Source organism: Anas platyrhynchos, chromosome 13 (genome assembly GCF_047663525.1).
Source record: "Anas platyrhynchos isolate ZD024472 breed Pekin duck chromosome 13, IASCAAS_PekinDuck_T2T, whole genome shotgun sequence".
NCBI lineage: Eukaryota > Metazoa > Chordata > Aves > Anseriformes > Anatidae > Anas > Anas platyrhynchos.
Genome location: NC_092599.1, coordinates 105,091 through 120,590, shown reverse-complemented (window position 1 = coordinate 120,590; position 15,500 = coordinate 105,091). Strand labels below are relative to the sequence as shown.

At 49.8% G+C, this 15,500-nt stretch overlaps 3 long non-coding RNA genes across 4 annotated transcripts; all 3 read left to right on the top strand.

The window, feature by feature from the left end:
* The first annotated feature begins 1,660 nt into the window (after positions 1–1,660).
* LOC119715434 (uncharacterized) lies at positions 1,661–12,854 on the top strand. 2 transcript variants are annotated; one of them, XR_011812572.1, is made up of 6 exons: positions 1,661–2,054; positions 2,274–2,380; positions 2,843–2,903; positions 9,244–9,297; positions 9,398–10,745; positions 11,619–12,854. It is a non-coding gene; the product is annotated as an uncharacterized lncRNA (long non-coding RNA). The 2 variants fall into 2 exon arrangements; XR_005262500.2 differs by lacking the exons at positions 9,244–9,297; positions 9,398–10,745; positions 11,619–12,854 and adding exons at positions 3,294–3,359; positions 3,448–5,392; positions 6,081–6,656.
* On the top strand, positions 7,036–9,234 carry LOC119718302 (uncharacterized). Its single transcript, XR_005269259.2, has 3 exons — positions 7,036–7,763; positions 8,208–8,268; positions 8,424–9,234. It is a non-coding gene; the product is annotated as an uncharacterized lncRNA (long non-coding RNA).
* Positions 12,855–13,104: 250 nt separating the features above from the next.
* On the top strand, positions 13,105–13,842 carry LOC140003618 (uncharacterized). The gene is made up of 3 exons (XR_011812570.1): positions 13,105–13,194; positions 13,614–13,665; positions 13,749–13,842. It is a non-coding gene; the product is annotated as an uncharacterized lncRNA (long non-coding RNA).
* The last annotated feature ends 1,658 nt before the right edge of the window (positions 13,843–15,500 follow it).

The window sequence follows — 15,500 nt, the reverse complement described above, 5'->3', positions numbered from 1 at the left end:
GGGGGCCGTGCACGCGCGTTGCTTATTACGTCTTTTTTTTTTTTTGATGTGTAATTTCCTACGCTCCTAGATTTTTCTTCATATGTAAATGAAAGGTTCGTGCTAATTCCCGTTGAAAATATTTCATTTACTTTCTTGGTTGTATTGTCCTTTCTGTGTTCAAAGCTGAGGCAAAAATACGGTAAATTTTGCTTCTAGAAACACCGCAGTTCTTTTGTCTGCACTCCGCATGCTGTAAACTAGGGATAGGTGACAAATAAATAAAAAAATAAATAAAAGAACACAGCTGCTGCTCCTGCTCTCTTTCTTGTTTTTTGCCCCCTCCTCTTTCCCAGGTGATTGGGTTTGGGCGGGGCCAAATGTTATACGAGCCCTAGGCGTTCTATCAGAGAGCTCCTTCTGCGTGGGCTGCTCTTTGGGGTCGGTGCTTTGTTTATTCTTCTGTTAGCTACATGCAGGGTTCTTTTCGTGGGTCAGAGTCTTGTACGATATTTTAGAGGAAACCAATCTAGTAGTACGTGCATTTATTGCATGAAGCTCTTTGGAGGTGATTGTTATAGCACTTTTATGGATAGGCTGTCAATGTTATTTTGTGTGTTTGCTTTGTTGTTCTATGTCCCTCATGATTTTTGCAGGGTTATAGGGCAGATGCCACCAGGTCTACCCCTTTTGTTGTTTTTGTTTTGTTTGATTTATTTTTCTTATTTTCTTTTTCGGAAGGGGGTTTGGGATTTGAGCGTCCTATTTTTTTGGGTTTGGGATTTGAGCATCTTAATTTTGTGGGTGTGGGATTTGAGCGTCTTAAGTGTTTGGGTTAGGGCTTTTAGGCATAGGACTTCAGGGGTTTAGCGTGGTAGATAGTTTGGGTTAGGTCTGTAGGGGTTTCGAGGATTTTTAGGGTTAGGGCTTGCGGCTTTTTTGTGTAAGGGCGGTAAGGGCTAGGGTTCCAGGGAGTGCTGTTAAATGGAGTTCTCGACAACTCGGCCTCTGATTGGCCGTGCCGGCTGTGCAGGGAATGCTGGTAGGTGTAGTTTTCCGGCACAAGGCTTGCGGTAGGCCGCGTTGCGTGCCCAGAGCATGCCGGGAAATGTAGTTCTGGGACTCCGAACTTCCGGGAGGCCATGTTGGGTGCCCAGAGCATGCCGGGAAATGCAGTTCTCGGACTCCGAACTTCCGGGAGGCCATGTTGGGTGCCCAGAGCATGCCGGGAAATGCAGTTCTCGGACTCCGAACTTCCGGGAGGCCATGTTGGGTGCCCAGAGCATGCCGGGAAATGTAGTTCTGGGACTCCGAACTTCCGGGAGGCCATGTTGGGTGCCCAGAGCATACCGGGAAATGTAGTTCTGGGACTCCGAACTTCCGGGAGGCCATGTTGGGTGCCCGGAGCATACCGGGAAATGTAGTTCTGGGACTCCGAACTTCCGGGAGGCCATGTTTGGTGCCCGGAGCATAGGGGGAAATGTAGTTCTGGGACTCCGAACTTCCGGGAGGCCATGTTTGGTGCCCTTTGCATGCCGGGAAATGTAGTTCTGGGACTCTGGACTTCCGGGAGGCCATGTTGGGTGCCCGGAGCATACCGGGAAATGAAGTTCTCGGGAACTAGGGTTGGGGTTAGGGACTAGGGCTGGGGCTAGGGTTAGAGTTAAGGTTGAGGGTTGGGGTTAGGGTCAGGGGTTAGGGTTAGGGCTAGTGAATGCTGGTTCTCAGTGTTTGCAGATGACGGTGAGCGTGTTTAAACTAATTCCAGCTGAAGTAGTTTCAGTTACTTGCTTGGTGACATTATCAGTTCAACATTAAAAGCTGCAGCAAAAGCAAAAGGGGATATTTGCTTCTAGAAACACCACAGGTCTCTCTGAATTTTTTTGAGATAAAACAGATTTTAAAAAACAAAGGAAAAAAAACCACAGCTGCTTCTTTTGCTCTCATCCTACTTTCTTGTGCTTTGCCCCTCCCCTTTCCCAGGTGATTGAGTTTGGGTGCTGGACGGGGCTAAATGCTATATGAGCCCCAGGCATGCCATCAGAGAGCTCCTTCTGCCTGGGCTGCTCTTTGGGGTAAGTGCTTTGGTTTTCCTTCAGTCAGTTGCAGGGTTCTCTAGGCAGGCTGGAGCCTATGGATTTCTGGATTTTAAGTGCTTGGAATTCACTTAGTAGAGGGATATTTAGTAGGGGCTGCAGGCTCACTGTTTTTTTTGGGATGGTGGGATACTCTTCTGTTTTTGAGCTATATTTTAATCTCTAGATGTATAAACACACTTGTGTAATTCTCTAAAGGACTAAAACCAGCTTGACTGCATGCTACCTGTGGCTTGACAGCATAGATGCAGCATTATCAAGAGACTGAGCAGAGTTGTATCAGAGTCACCTTTTTTATCTGCAGAGTAAGTCTGTGATTACCCCTACCGTGGCTGCTGTGTGTGCATGTCTTTTTGGCATTTGTGGATTTGAGTTGTTTTTTTTTTTTTTTTGTGTGTGTGTGTATGTTCTAAGTTTTTGTTTTTTTTTTTGATGGGCAAATAGTGTGTGTGCTGAGTGTGGTTGGCAGGAGGAGGTGGGGAGCTGCTCAGGACTGGTAGGTTTGGTTTCTAGGAATATGCGGCAGCCTTCCTGTGCAATGTGACTCTTTGTTGGGCGGGAATGTTCCAGCTTGTGTGTCTTAAGCAATGTAGCTTGTGTAGTGTGTGTTGTGTGGCCCGGGCAGAGTTTGGAGTGGTGCTGTGAGCGAAGAATCTGAGTTAGATCTGGTGAGCAGCTGAAGTAACAGAGCTGGGAAGAGAGAGGTCTTGCAGCAGGTACACTGGCTGTGAGGTGCTTCAGAGTGTGCTTTTCTCCTGTCTTTGCAGGTGCTTTGTGCAGTTGTGGAGAGGGAAGGGAAATCCTCATGTCACGAAGCTCTGAGGAAAGGTTTGTGTTGTCAGCCTGGTCATCCGTTATCTGAAAGGAAGATTGTTTGGTGTTTGATTGTTTTGGCATATAATCTGTTCTGCACCTAGATTTTTCTTTCTACATAAAAAAAAAAATAATGTTTGAGCTATTTCTAGTTAAGCAATTTCCAGTTACTTGCTGGGCCGTATTGGCCTTTTAATATTCAAAGCTGCAGCAAAAGCATGGGGATTGTTGCTTCTAGAAACACACCAGTTCTCTTGTCTGCATGCTGTTGAGCAAAAGCAGATTTCAAAAAAAAACAACAACAAAAAAACAAGAAACACACACACACAAACAACAACAACAAATAACCCAATAGTGTTTTTTTCTTGTGAACGCAACGATCATTTAATCCCTTTGTTTTCCCAGGTGGTGTGGATGATACTGGCTGCACTGTTGGAGCTTGGACTCGGAGAGGAACACGTGAGCACAATCGTATGTTGCATCAGCAGTAGTCAGCATTGTGGAGAAGGTGAGCAATGGGGCTGGCGTCCTAGTGAATGCTGTTTCTCTGTTTTTGCAGCTGATGATGAGCCTTCAATTGACTAAGATGACAATCAGTGCCTGTGCATTTCTTGAGGCGGAGGGACTTTACCATCCAGCAACCTGAGAGCTAAGTTGGGGGGCACCTGGTATTTGCATATCTGGGGTGGCTAATGGGAGCTGGGAGCCAGAGCAGCATGGAGCCAGCTGGCTGAATAGACTTGGTGCCACTGTGAGGGTGGTTCAGGCTGTGTCACGTTCAGGCTGCTTGTGGCTGGGTCACCAGGCTAATAGAAGAGGCAGGATTATTTTGTAGCGTGAGTGCGTGCACCAGGCAGGACAGTTTCCTTCTGTTCGTCTGTCTTGTAGTGTTGCTTCTGCAGTGTCTGTTCTGTGCTTCTCGGGTCTTGATATCCTCCTAACTTTTTACACTGGACTGACCAGACAGGCGACTTGGTAGCTGTGCTGAAGGGCCTCAATGCTTGTTTTGTCATCGTGGCTCTGATCAAGCAGCGACTGCAAGACAAGAAGTGCTTGAAAGTGCAGATCTGTTTCAGGTCTTGTGCATCATACTCGGTTTGAGATCACATCTGTTCCCATCCTCATTCTTGCGGAAGTCATCTGGGCTGCATCAGGAGCTCTTGCTTGGGAATTGAATTCCTAAGCGTCTTCTTAGGGGGTTTTCAGTCCCCATCCTTCTGGTCTCTTGTCTTGAAGGCAGGCTTTTTAGGCCTCCATCATCCCAGTTCTGGCAGTTGCTTCCAGTCGCGTGTCGTGACATTTGAGTCTCTCGTAGGGTCTGGTGCAGAGCACCTGTTCTGACTTGCTGTTGCCATAGGGCTTTCTTTTTGGGGGTCACTTTTTCTTGCGCCTAGTGTTGTGTGTTTTGTTTGTAGTGTTTGTGGCGTGCCTGTGCGTGTACGTGTTTGGTCTGGAGCTGTCCTGCCTGGCAGTTAGTGATTAATGTGGCAGTGCATGGGTGTACTAATACATTGATGGGACTGTGTTGGCGAAGACATCCAGTCTGCCTCTGGGCACGTACTGAAGGGCAGCTGGCACGGTCATCTCTGATGTTTGGCAGATGGGGGGGTGGGAGAGTTGAGCTGCTTGTGAGCAGCTGCTCGCATAGCGCTTGAACGGTGTGCTTGAGGAGGTCTGTCGAATCTTGATAGCTTACAGATACGGGGTTTTGAAATGTTTATTTTTATTTCTTTCCTGTCCCCAGTAGAGTGTAAACCCTAGGAGGAACCTGTCACAGGAAAGAGCTCCTTCTGGAACTGTTCAGCACTCGGTAGGCAACTCGGTGACTGGCTTGATCTACTTCTGAGGTGCTGAGGCAAGGGGGCTACTTTTTCGAAATGATAATATTGTAAAAGGGGTCCCTTTTGTTGTGGAGGGATGGGTGCTAATGCTGGCAGCTGAATGATTATCTTGTGTCTGTTTTCAGTTGTTAAAGCTGAAACACAGTGTACAACACGGGACTTGATGACCAGAGCTGCTTTTGGCAAGTTGAGCGATGAAAAGATGTAGCAGTTACTTTAGGGGTGCAGTTGTCACTGCAGTTACTTAACTACACAAAGTACAGTAAAAATCCTGTTTATATTTCGGAGGTGTGTTGTAGCTGGCCTAAGAGAGCAGATGGAATCATCTTCCTCGAGGGCAGGTGAGGGGGCCGAGGTAAGGCAGCAGCTGAGAGTAACTGTCCCAGCTGTGCTGTGGCTTTGGATGCTGCTTCAGCCTATGCTTTTCTTTCTCTTTTGCAGGTGTCTCGCACAGGCTCAGTGGGGCCAAGCTGCACTCTGAAGAGCAGCACGAGAAGGGCGGGCTGGATTGGAGCAGAACAGCCAAGTAGCACGAGGTGAGTGCGAAGGGTATCCGTCTTGCTTTGCAGGTGCCATGACAGGCTCTCCACAGAAGTGGCTGAGGATTTGAGAAGAGGTTGCAGATGATCAAGGAGCGACACGTGCAGGGATGGCTTGAAAAGGGTATGGCTGCTTTCTCTTCTGTTTATCAGGTGTCCCAGGCAACGTGGGCTGTGATGTTAGTCTTTAGAATCGGAACAAAGCAGGTGCTGATGGTGGTCGTCTTCGGTAGGTAAGAGGTGCCCGAAGCCCTGTCCTGTGTAGCGTGAGCACGCCTCGCTGAGTATGAAGCATGCTTTCCAGCAGTTCCCAAAACTGTGTTGAAGCTGTAATGATGTTTCTGTGTTTGTGTTGGGGTTGCGCCTTGGTGAGTGTAGGGATGGGTTTTAATTCAGTGCAGCGGAGGGCCTGGACCCAGCGTTCTGTAGTGTGTTTTAACCCATCAGCATAGCCTTTTGGTTCGCAGATAGCTTACTGAAGTAAGTGATTTTTCCTGCAAGTGGAATGGAATTGAATTGTTTTTTTTGGCATGTAATCAGTTCTGCTCCTAGACTTTTCTTTCTATGTAAATAAAAGCTTGAGATAATTCCAGATGGGGAAAAAAAAATCAGCTACTTGCTTGGTCATTTTGTCCTTTTAATATCCAAAGCTGCAGCAAAAGCGTGGGGATTTTTGTTTCTAGAAACGCCCCAGTTCTCCTTTCTGCACTCTGCATGCTGTTGAGCTAAGCCATATAAATGAATAAAGAAACCACAGCTGCTGCTCCTCCTCTTCCTGCTTTTTTTTGTGCTTTCCTCCTGCACTTTCCCAGGTGATTAGCTTCAGGTTCCATGTGGGAGGTAATGGTAGCTGAGTTGCACGTATGCCATGAGAGAGCTCCTTCTGCCTGGGCTGCTCTTTGGGGTAAGTGCTTTGTTTTTCCTTCAGTTGTTTGGAGGGTTCTTTAGGTGGGTCAGAGCCTATGGACTGATGCGTTTTGAAGTAGAAACCGGTACGCATATCTTTTTGAGGTGGCAACTGGTAGGATCTGTCATTGTAAAGCAATCTAGTAGTAGTAGTAGGTGCCTGTATTGCACGCAGCTCTTCCTCAGGTGAGTAGTTATTATGGCAGTTTTACGGATAGTATGGTGATGTTACTTTGTGTGTTTGCTTTGTGGTTCTGGGTCCCTTCTGATTTTTGCAGAATTACGGGGCTTTCTGTGAGTCTTTGCCTGCATGTCAAATATTATCAAAGTTACAACCTTGCTGTTAAAGTGATGCAGCAGGGTTTAGGAGAAATGTATCATCGAAGCTCCCTGTGTGAGCGTGTATCTGAAAATGGCAGCAGTGGGCATGTAAGGGGTAGTCTGTTTGAAGTTTAGGGACAGTTTGTTATATTTCTGGAGCTTTTGCCTGTGTGTTTTCTGTCTGTCGAGTCTTTAGACCTTGCAGCCTTCTAGACTTTGTCCTTGAATTGACATACTAGAAGTATGTTTATTACGGGTTTCCAGGTAGTTGTTTTTGGGAAACAGTGGGGTAATGTCTCTTGACCGCATGAGTGCAGTAGTGCCTAGAGAGTGAGCAGGCTCACCTTCTTCTTCTCTGCAGAATAAGTCCGCCCGGGCCCATTTCGGCGCGGCGCCGCCCGGGCCCATTTCGGCGCGGCGCCGCCCGGGCCCATTTGTCCTGTGGAGCTACTGAGCAGCTGAGGTAAAGGAGTTTTGAACAGAGAGGTATTGCACAACTGTATGTTGCATCAGTAGTAGTGAGCGTTGTCCAAGAGGTGGGTATCAGGGCTGGCGTGCTAGTGAATGCTGGTTCTCTGTTTTTGCAAGTGATGATGAACCTGTTTGAGCTAATTCCATTTGAGAAAGTTCCAGTTACTGGCCTGGTCGTGTCGTCCTTTCAATGTTAAAAACTGCAGCAAAAGCATGGGGATTGTTGCTTCTAGAAACACCCCAGGTCTCTTGTCTGCTCTCTGCATATTGTTCAAGTAAAGCAGATTTAAAAAAATAATAATAAAGAAAACGAAAACCAACTGCTGCTGCTCCTGCTTTCTTTCTACTTCCTTGTGCTTTGCCCCTCCCCTTTTCCAGGTGATTGGGTTTGGGTGCTGGGCGGGGCCAAATGGTATATCAGCCCCAGGCATGCCATCAGAGAGCTCCTTCTGCCTGGGCTGCTCCTTGGGGTAAGTGCTTTGTTTTTCCTTTAGTCAGTTGCAGGGTTCTCTAGGCAGGCTGGAGTCTATAGATTTCTAGAATTTTTAAGTGCTTGGAATTCACTTAATAGAGAGATATTTAGTAGAGGCTGCTGGCTCACTGTTTTTTGGGATGGTGGCATGCTCTTCTGTTTTTGAGCTAAATTTATTCTCTAGATGCATAGACGTACTTCTGTAATTTTCCAGAGGACTAAAACCAGCTTCATTTCATGCTACATGTTTCTTGGCAGGGTAGATGCAGCATTGCCAAGAGACTGAGCAGCGATGTATCAGAGTTACCTCTTTCATCTGCAAAGGGTAAGTTTGATTATCCCTGCCGAGGCTGCTGTGTGTGCATGTCTTTTTGGCATTTGTGGAGCTCAGTTGTTTTTTGTGTGTGTATGTTTTAAGTTTCTGTTTTTCTGAGCAGTAAATAGTGTGTGTGCTGAGTGTGGTTGGCAGGAGGAGGTGGGGAGCTCCTCAGGACTGGTAGGTTTGGTTTCTCGGAGAGTACGGCAGCCTTCCTGTGTGATGCGACTGATTGTTGGGTGGGAACGTTCCAGCTTGTGTGTCTTAGGCAATGTAGCCTGTGTAGTGTGTGTTGTGTGGCCTGGGCAGAGTTTGCTGTGGCGCTGTGAGTGAAGAATCTGAGTTAGAGCTGGTGAGCAGCAGAAGTACCGGAGCTGGGAAGAGAGAGGTCTTGCAGCAGGTACGCTGTGGCTGTGAGGTGCCTCAGAGTGTGCTTTTCCCTTGTCTCTGCAGGTGCTTTGTGCAGTCGTGGACAGGGAAGGGATATCCTCCTGTGATGGAGCTCTGAGGGAAGGTGAGTGTTGCCAGCCTGGTTGTGCCTTATCCGAAGCGAAGACGCTCAGGTGTTTCTCTGTGAGGGTCGGAGGTGAGGCCGTTTGGGATAGAGGAGCAGTGTGGCAGGTGGTTGCTTGCAAGCACAGTGGTCGTTTTGTCCTTTTGTGTTCCCAGGTGTTGTGGATGATGGTGGCCGCTCCTTTCAAGCTTGGACCTAATTTGCAAGTATAGAGGCAAGTGGAGTGCTGTTTTGAAAGGATAAAAGTAAAGCTGGGGTCGCTTATGTTGTTGAGGGATGGGTGCTACCGCTGGCAGCTGAATGTTTATCTTCTGCCTGTGTCTTTCCTTTGTTCATGTTGAAATGCAGCGTGCAGTGCGCAGTGCAGGACGTCTCGACCCGAGCTGCCTCTGCAGTGACTCTGATGCGTGATAAGCTGAGGTAGCTGTTATTTTTGGGGTGCGGTTGTTACTGCAGTTATTTTCCTTCGTTCAATAGAGTAAAATTCCAGTTTGCCTTTTAGAAGTGCTGTAAGTGGCTAATGAGAACAGATGGAAGCATCTGCTATGTGGGGCAGGCAAGCGGCTGAGGTACAGGAGGGGATGAGAGTATGTGATTTTTTTCTGGGGATGGAATGGAATTGATTTTGTTGGTGTATAATCTGTTCTGATCCTGGATTTTTCTTTCTAAGTTTAAAAATAATAATAAAATTTGAGCTAATACCAATTAAGAAAGTTTCAGTTACTTGCTGGGTTGTATTGTCCTTTTAATATTCAAAGCTTCAGCAAAAGCATGGGGATTGTTGCTTTTAGGAACACCTCAGGTCTCGTCTGCACTCTGCATTCTGTTGAGCTAAAGCAGATCCCCCCCAAAAAAAAAACAAACAGGCAAACAAAAAAAATACCAAACACACACACACAAATGAACAACAAAATAAAACACCATTGGTTGACTTGTTGTGAATGCAACGAACATTTAATCCCTTTGTTTTCCCAGGTGGTGTGGATGATACTGGCTGCACTATTGGAGCTTGGTCTCAGAGAGGAACAGGTGAGCACAATCGTATGTTGCATCAGCAGTAGTCAGCATTGTGGAGAAGGTGAGCAAAGGGGCCAGTGTCCTAGTGAATGCTGTTTCTCTGTTTTTGCAGCTGATGATGAGCCTGGCAATTGACTAAGATGACAATCAGTGCCTGTGTATTTCTTGAGGCGGAGGGACTTTACCATCCAGCAACCTGAGAGCTAAGTTGGGGGGCACCTGGTATTTGCATATTTGGAGTGACTAATGGGAGCTGGGAGCCAGAGCAGCATGGAGCCAGCTGGCTGAATAGACTTGGTGCCACTGTGAGGGTGTTTCAGGCTGGGTCGTCACATTCAGGCTGCTTGTGGCTGGGTCACCAGGCTAATAGAAGCAGCGGGATTATTTTGTAGCGTGCGTGCGCCAGGCAGGACAGTTTCCTTCTGTTCGTCTGTCTTGTAGTGTTGCTTCTGCAGTGTCTGTTCTGTGCTTCTCGGGTCTTGATATCCTCCTGGCTTTTTAGATTGGACTGACTAGACAGGCGACTTGGTAGCTGTGCTGAAGGGCCTCAATGCTTGTTTGGTCATCATGACTCTGGTCAAGCAGCGACTGCAAGACAAGAAGTGCTTGAAAGTGCAGATCTGTTTCAGGTCTTGTGCATTATATTTGGTTTGAGATCGCATCTGTTTCCATCCTCACTCTTGCAGAAGTCATCTGGGCCGCATCAGGAGCTCTTGCTTGGGAATTGATTTCCTAAGTGTCGTCTTAGGGGGTTTTCAGTCCCCATCCTTCTGGTCTCTTGTCTTGAAGGCAGGCTTTTTAGGCCTCCATCATCCCAGTTCTGGCAGTTGCTTCCAGTCGCGTGTCGTGACATTTGAGTCTCTCCTGGGGTCTGGTGCAGAGCACCTGTATCTGACTTGCTGTTGCTGTAGGGCTTTCTTTTTGGGGGTCACTTTTTCTTGTGCCTTGTGTTGTGTGTTTTGTTTGTAGCGTTTGTGGCGTGCCTGTGCGTGTATGTGTTTGGTCTGGAGCTGTCCTGCCTGGCAGTTAGTGATTAACGTGGCAGTGCATGGGTGTACTAATACATTGTCTGGACTGTGTTGGTGAAGACATCCGGTCTGCCTCTGGGCACTTGCTGAAGGGCATCTGGCACAGTATATCTGTTTGCGAGCAACTTCTCGTTTACCTCTATTTATTTAAAAAATTGTAAAATTTAATTGCAATCCAGTTTGGGACCCAGTCATGTATGACACCAGGGGGCTTGTCCGGGAGGGCTTTGGTTCCTGAATTCTTATTTGATCTAGGAGAGGCGCCCCAGCATTTGGTGGCTGCTGTTCAAGTCTGGTCGGGACTAATGGCATCTCGAACCTGAATAAAGGTAAGCTAAGGTTTTGATTTTTTTTTCAGCTCCCTTGCTGGCTGCAGCACTATATTTTGCCCGTAATTCTGCGTGTGAAGATCTGAATGAAGACAATGGAGTCGTAAGTGTTTAAAGCGTATACTGTTCTGTTGGATGGGTTTTGGTTGCCTGTGTGTGTAAGAGTGTGACTGAGACGGAATTTAGTTCCGAAGCGATTGTGGAGGTCTTCTTTACCACGGTTCCAATCTCCCGCGGGGGACTTGGCCGGTGAAGGACCGAAGGGATTCCTATAGGCTTTGTGGGTGGGTGATAGATCTTAAATCCTCTTTAAGACACTCTTATTAAGGTAACCAAGGGCTGTGGGAATTGCCAGAGTAACATTCCTAGATGGGTGAGACAAAACCGAAGACCAGGGACCAGAAGAAAGGAAGCAAATTACCAGACATACCAGCAGAAAGTCCATTAGGAATAACGATTAGAAACTGGAACGAGAGAGGCCCCAGAAACGTAAAAAGTAAATAAAAAAGGGTCCAGTCTTGTGTGATAGAATGGCCAAAGGAGCTTTTAAGACCGCATGTCTTTGGGCCCGTTTTTGGATTCTTTGAAGACTGTATTTGTCGGGCCTTAAATACACATGTTAATTCGAAGGAACCTTTCTGCCGGGAAGAAAGTGATGATGCAGGATTATGGATCAGGAGGACTTCATGTCCTTTTACGGCCTTAATATTTACACTAAAAGCAGGTAAGAAATTTTGAAGAAGAAGAAGAACAGGAAAAATAAAAAGATAATAAACGGGAGCCGTTGGATAACCTACCGTCTCCATATCGTAACAATCCACCTCTGGTGGTGTACTGGGTCTGGCTGGAATGTTAACTTTCCCAGCAGCAGCCCATACAGTGCCGTACTCTGCAGTTGTAGCTGGAACAGCAGTGTTATCACACCAGTGTTGTGTCTACTGCTGAGCAGCAGTGGCACAGCATTGGGCCCTCCTAGGGGATGGGCAAAAAGCGAGGAGAGAAACATCACTAGGGCAGCTGACCTAAACCAATCCAAGGGATATTCCATACCATGGGATGTCACACTCAGCAATAAAAGGTGGAAACAGGAAGAAGAGGGGAGGGGTGGGCTCTCGTTGAGAAGACGTCGGTCCTCCTCTCGAACACCGGCTGCGTGCGTTGAGGCCTTGCATCAAGGACGTGGTCAATCATCGCTCATTTGTGGCAAGTAGAGAGCAATTTCTTTCCTCTGCACTTCCATATAGCTTTCATTTATTTTGTTTGTTTGTTTTCGTCCCTTCTTTTTATTTTCCCTTTTCCCCTCCCTTTTCCCCTTTCCCTTTTTATTTCCCCTTAGTTAAATTGTTTAGTTCATGGTAGTCTTTATTTAATTATTATAATTATTTCCATTTAATTAAACTATCCTGATCTCAACCCGTGAGTTGTTCTTTGCTTTACTTCTCCCCCTCCTCACCTAAAGGATGCATTCATGAGAAGTAGGACTGCCGTATCTGAGAGAGCTCCTCTATATCCTTTAAGGGAGGTAACTGGTGTATAACTGGGTTGGAGTTTTAACAGGGTTTTAAGGGTTTCAGGGTTAGCGTGTTAGGGTTTTAGAGTTTTTTTTGGGATGGAGTGTTGCTATGTTTTTTAGGGTTAGGGTCCTAGGGTTTTATTTTTGGTCAGTTATTTAGGGTTAGTGTGTTAAGATCCTTTTTTTTTTTTTTTTTTTTTTTTCAGGTTCGGTTCTCCAGGGTTAGAGTTTCGAGCGTCCTAATTTTTTGGGTTACGGTGTTGAGCGTCCTAATGTTTTGTGTTAGGGCTTTGGGTGTTAAGCATCTGAATTTTTGGGTTAGAGTTTTGCGCATCCTGATGTTTTGAGTAAGGGTTTTGAGCATCCTAGTGTTTTGGGTTGGCTTTGTGTTTTGAGCATCTTAATTTTGGGGTTACGGCTTTAAGCGTCCTAATCTTGTTGTTTAGGGCTTTGAGAATCCTATTGTTTTGGGTTTGGGTTTTGAGCGTCCTAAGTGTCCTAAGGGCTTTTAGGCATAGGACTTCAGGGGTTTAGTGTGGTAAACAGTTTGGATTAGGCCTGTAGGGGTTTCGAAGTTTTTTAGTGTTAGGGCTTGAGTCTATTTTGAAAGGGCAGTAAGTGCTTGGGTTCCAGTGAGTGCTGGTAAATGTATTTCTCGAACACTCGGCCTGTGGTTGGTCAAGCCATCTGCCTGGGGAATGCTGGTAGGCGTAGTTTTCTGGCACCGGGCTTCTGGGAGGCCATGTTTGGTGCCCAGAGCGTGCCGGGTGGGGGTTGGGGGGTAAGGGGGTCGGGGGTTAAGGTGGGGGTTATATCTGTTGTTAGGGTTAGGGGGTTAGGGTTGGGGGGTTAGGGTTAGATCCGTTAGGGTTGGGGGTTTGGGGGGTCAGGGTTGGGTGGTCGGGGGTTAGGTGGTTCCATGGGGTGACCCCCCTATCTCTGCCCCCCCCCAGACAAGGAGGAGACAAAGCTGAAGGGCGTCATCTACTTCCAGGCCATAGAGGAGGTGTACTACGACCACGGGCGGGCGGCCTGCAAGGTGGGGGGGCCATATGGGGCTGGGGGGGGGCTGTATGGGGCCAAGGGGGGGGTACTTGTGGGGCTGGGAGGTTGTGGGGAACATCTGGAGAAGGTGCCTGTAGGGTTTGGGGGAGCACCTACAGGGTTTGGGGTGGGATCTGTGGGGCTGGGGGGGGTCTCTATGGGGCCGGGGGGTTTTGGGGGGGTTGTGACCCTATGGGGTGCCCCCCCCCCCCAGAGCCCCAACGCGCGGCTGACCTAGCATTTTAGCGTGGCCGCCGTCCACCGGCAGCTTCATGCCCGTCTTCCGCTCCCAGTGGCCCGCGGGGCGCCCGGTGGCCCTACCGGCGTCACAAGCAGCCACCTTGGGGTCAACGGCAGCGGTTTTGGGGTTTCGGTCTGGGGGGTGCTGACATGTCCCCCCCCGCACCCCCCCAGGCATCCTGGCCCTGCAGCTGCCCCCAGGGGGGCTCGACGCCGAGTTCTACAGGTGAGAACCAGTCCCCTCCGCCCCCTAAATGCGCCCCCAGACCCCCCCAAATTGACCCCCCCCCAATTTATTCCCCCCCCCAGCGCCTGCCTCCACCTGGCTGAGATGCAGCGTCGGGTGCAGGAGGCGCTGGCGGAGCGCGAGCGGCTGCTGCGGGCACGGGTAGGACTGGGGGGGGGACAAAATGGGGGGGGGGACCAAGGGGGGGGGGGTCCATGGGGCTTGGGGAGACCCCAAGGGGGGGGGAACCAAGTGTGCGGGGTTCGGGTTCCGGGGGGACACATTTGCAGGGCGCACCGGGGGGGACCAAAATGAGGGGGGAACCAAGTGTGCGGGGTGCTGTTTCCGGGGGGACGCACTTGCGGGGCGCACCGGGGGGGGGAACCAAAATGAGGGGGGAAACAAATGAGCGGGGTGCTGTTTCCGGGGGCACGCATTTGCGGGGCGCACCGGGGGGGGGGAACCAAAATGAGGGGGGAACCAAATGAGCGGGGCGCTGTTTCCGGGGGGACAAATTTGTGGGGCGCACCGGGGGGGAACCAAAATGAGGGGGGAACCAAGTGTGCGGGGTGCTGTTTCCGGGGGCACGCATTTGCGGGGCGCACCGGGGGGTGAACCAAAATGAGGGGGGAACCAAATGAGCGGGGTGCTGTTTCCGGGGGCACGCATTTGTGGGGCGCACCGGGGGGGACCAAAATGAGGGGGGAACCAAATGAGCGGGGTGCTGTTTCCGGGGGCACGCATTTGCGGGGCGCACCGGGGGGGAACCAAAATGAGGGGGGAAGCAAGTGTGCTGGGTGCGGTTGCAGGGGGGACAAATTTGCGGGGCGCACGGGGGGGGGAACCAAAGTGAGGGGGGAACCAAATGAGCGGGGTGCTGTTTCCAGGGGGACGCATTTGTGGGGCGCACCGGGGGGGGGAACCAAAATGAGGGGGGAACCAAGTGTGCGGGGTTCGGGTTCCGGGGGGACACATTTGCGGGTCGCACCGGGGGGGGGAACCAAAATGAGGGGGAATCAAATGAGCGGGGTGCTGTTTCCGGGGGGACGCATTTGTGGGGCGCACTGGGGGGGGGGGAACCAAAATGAGGGGGGAACCAAATGAGCGGGGTTCGGGTTCCGGGGGGACACATTTGCGTGTCGCACCGGGGGGGGGAACCAAAATGAGGGGGGAACCAATTTTGCGGGGTGCTGTTTCCGGGGGGACGCATTTGCGGGGTGCACCGGGGGGAACCAAAATGAGGGGGGAACCAATTGTGCGGGGTGCGTGTTCCGGGGGGACACATTTGCGGGTCGCACCGGGGGGGGGAACCAAAATGAGGGGGGAACCATATGTGCGGGGTGCTGTTTCCGGGGGCACGCATTTGCGGGGCGCACCGGGGGGGGAACCAAAATGAGGGGGGAACCATATGTGCGGGGTGCGGTTGTCGGGGGGACGCCATTAGGGTTGGGGTTCGGGTTAGGTTAGGGTTAGGGCGCCCCCTGCTGGTGGAAAAGGGGTACTGCAGGCGGCCGGGGGGCGCGCATGCGCGGTGACGCCCGCGGGCGCCCTCTGCCGCCCCCTGCTGGTGGAAAACGGGTACTGCAGGCGGCCGGGGGGAGCTCATGCCCGGTGACGCCCGAGGGCGCCCCTCTGCCGCCACCTGCTGTGGAAAACGAGTACTGCAGGCGGCCGGGGGCCGTGCACGCGCGTTGCTTATTACGTCTTTTTTTTTTTTTGATGTGTAATTTCCTACGCTCCTAGATTTTTCTTCATATGTAAATGAAAGGTTCGTGCTAATTCCCGTTGAAAATATTTCATTTACTTTCTTGGTTGTATTGTCCTTTCTATGTTCA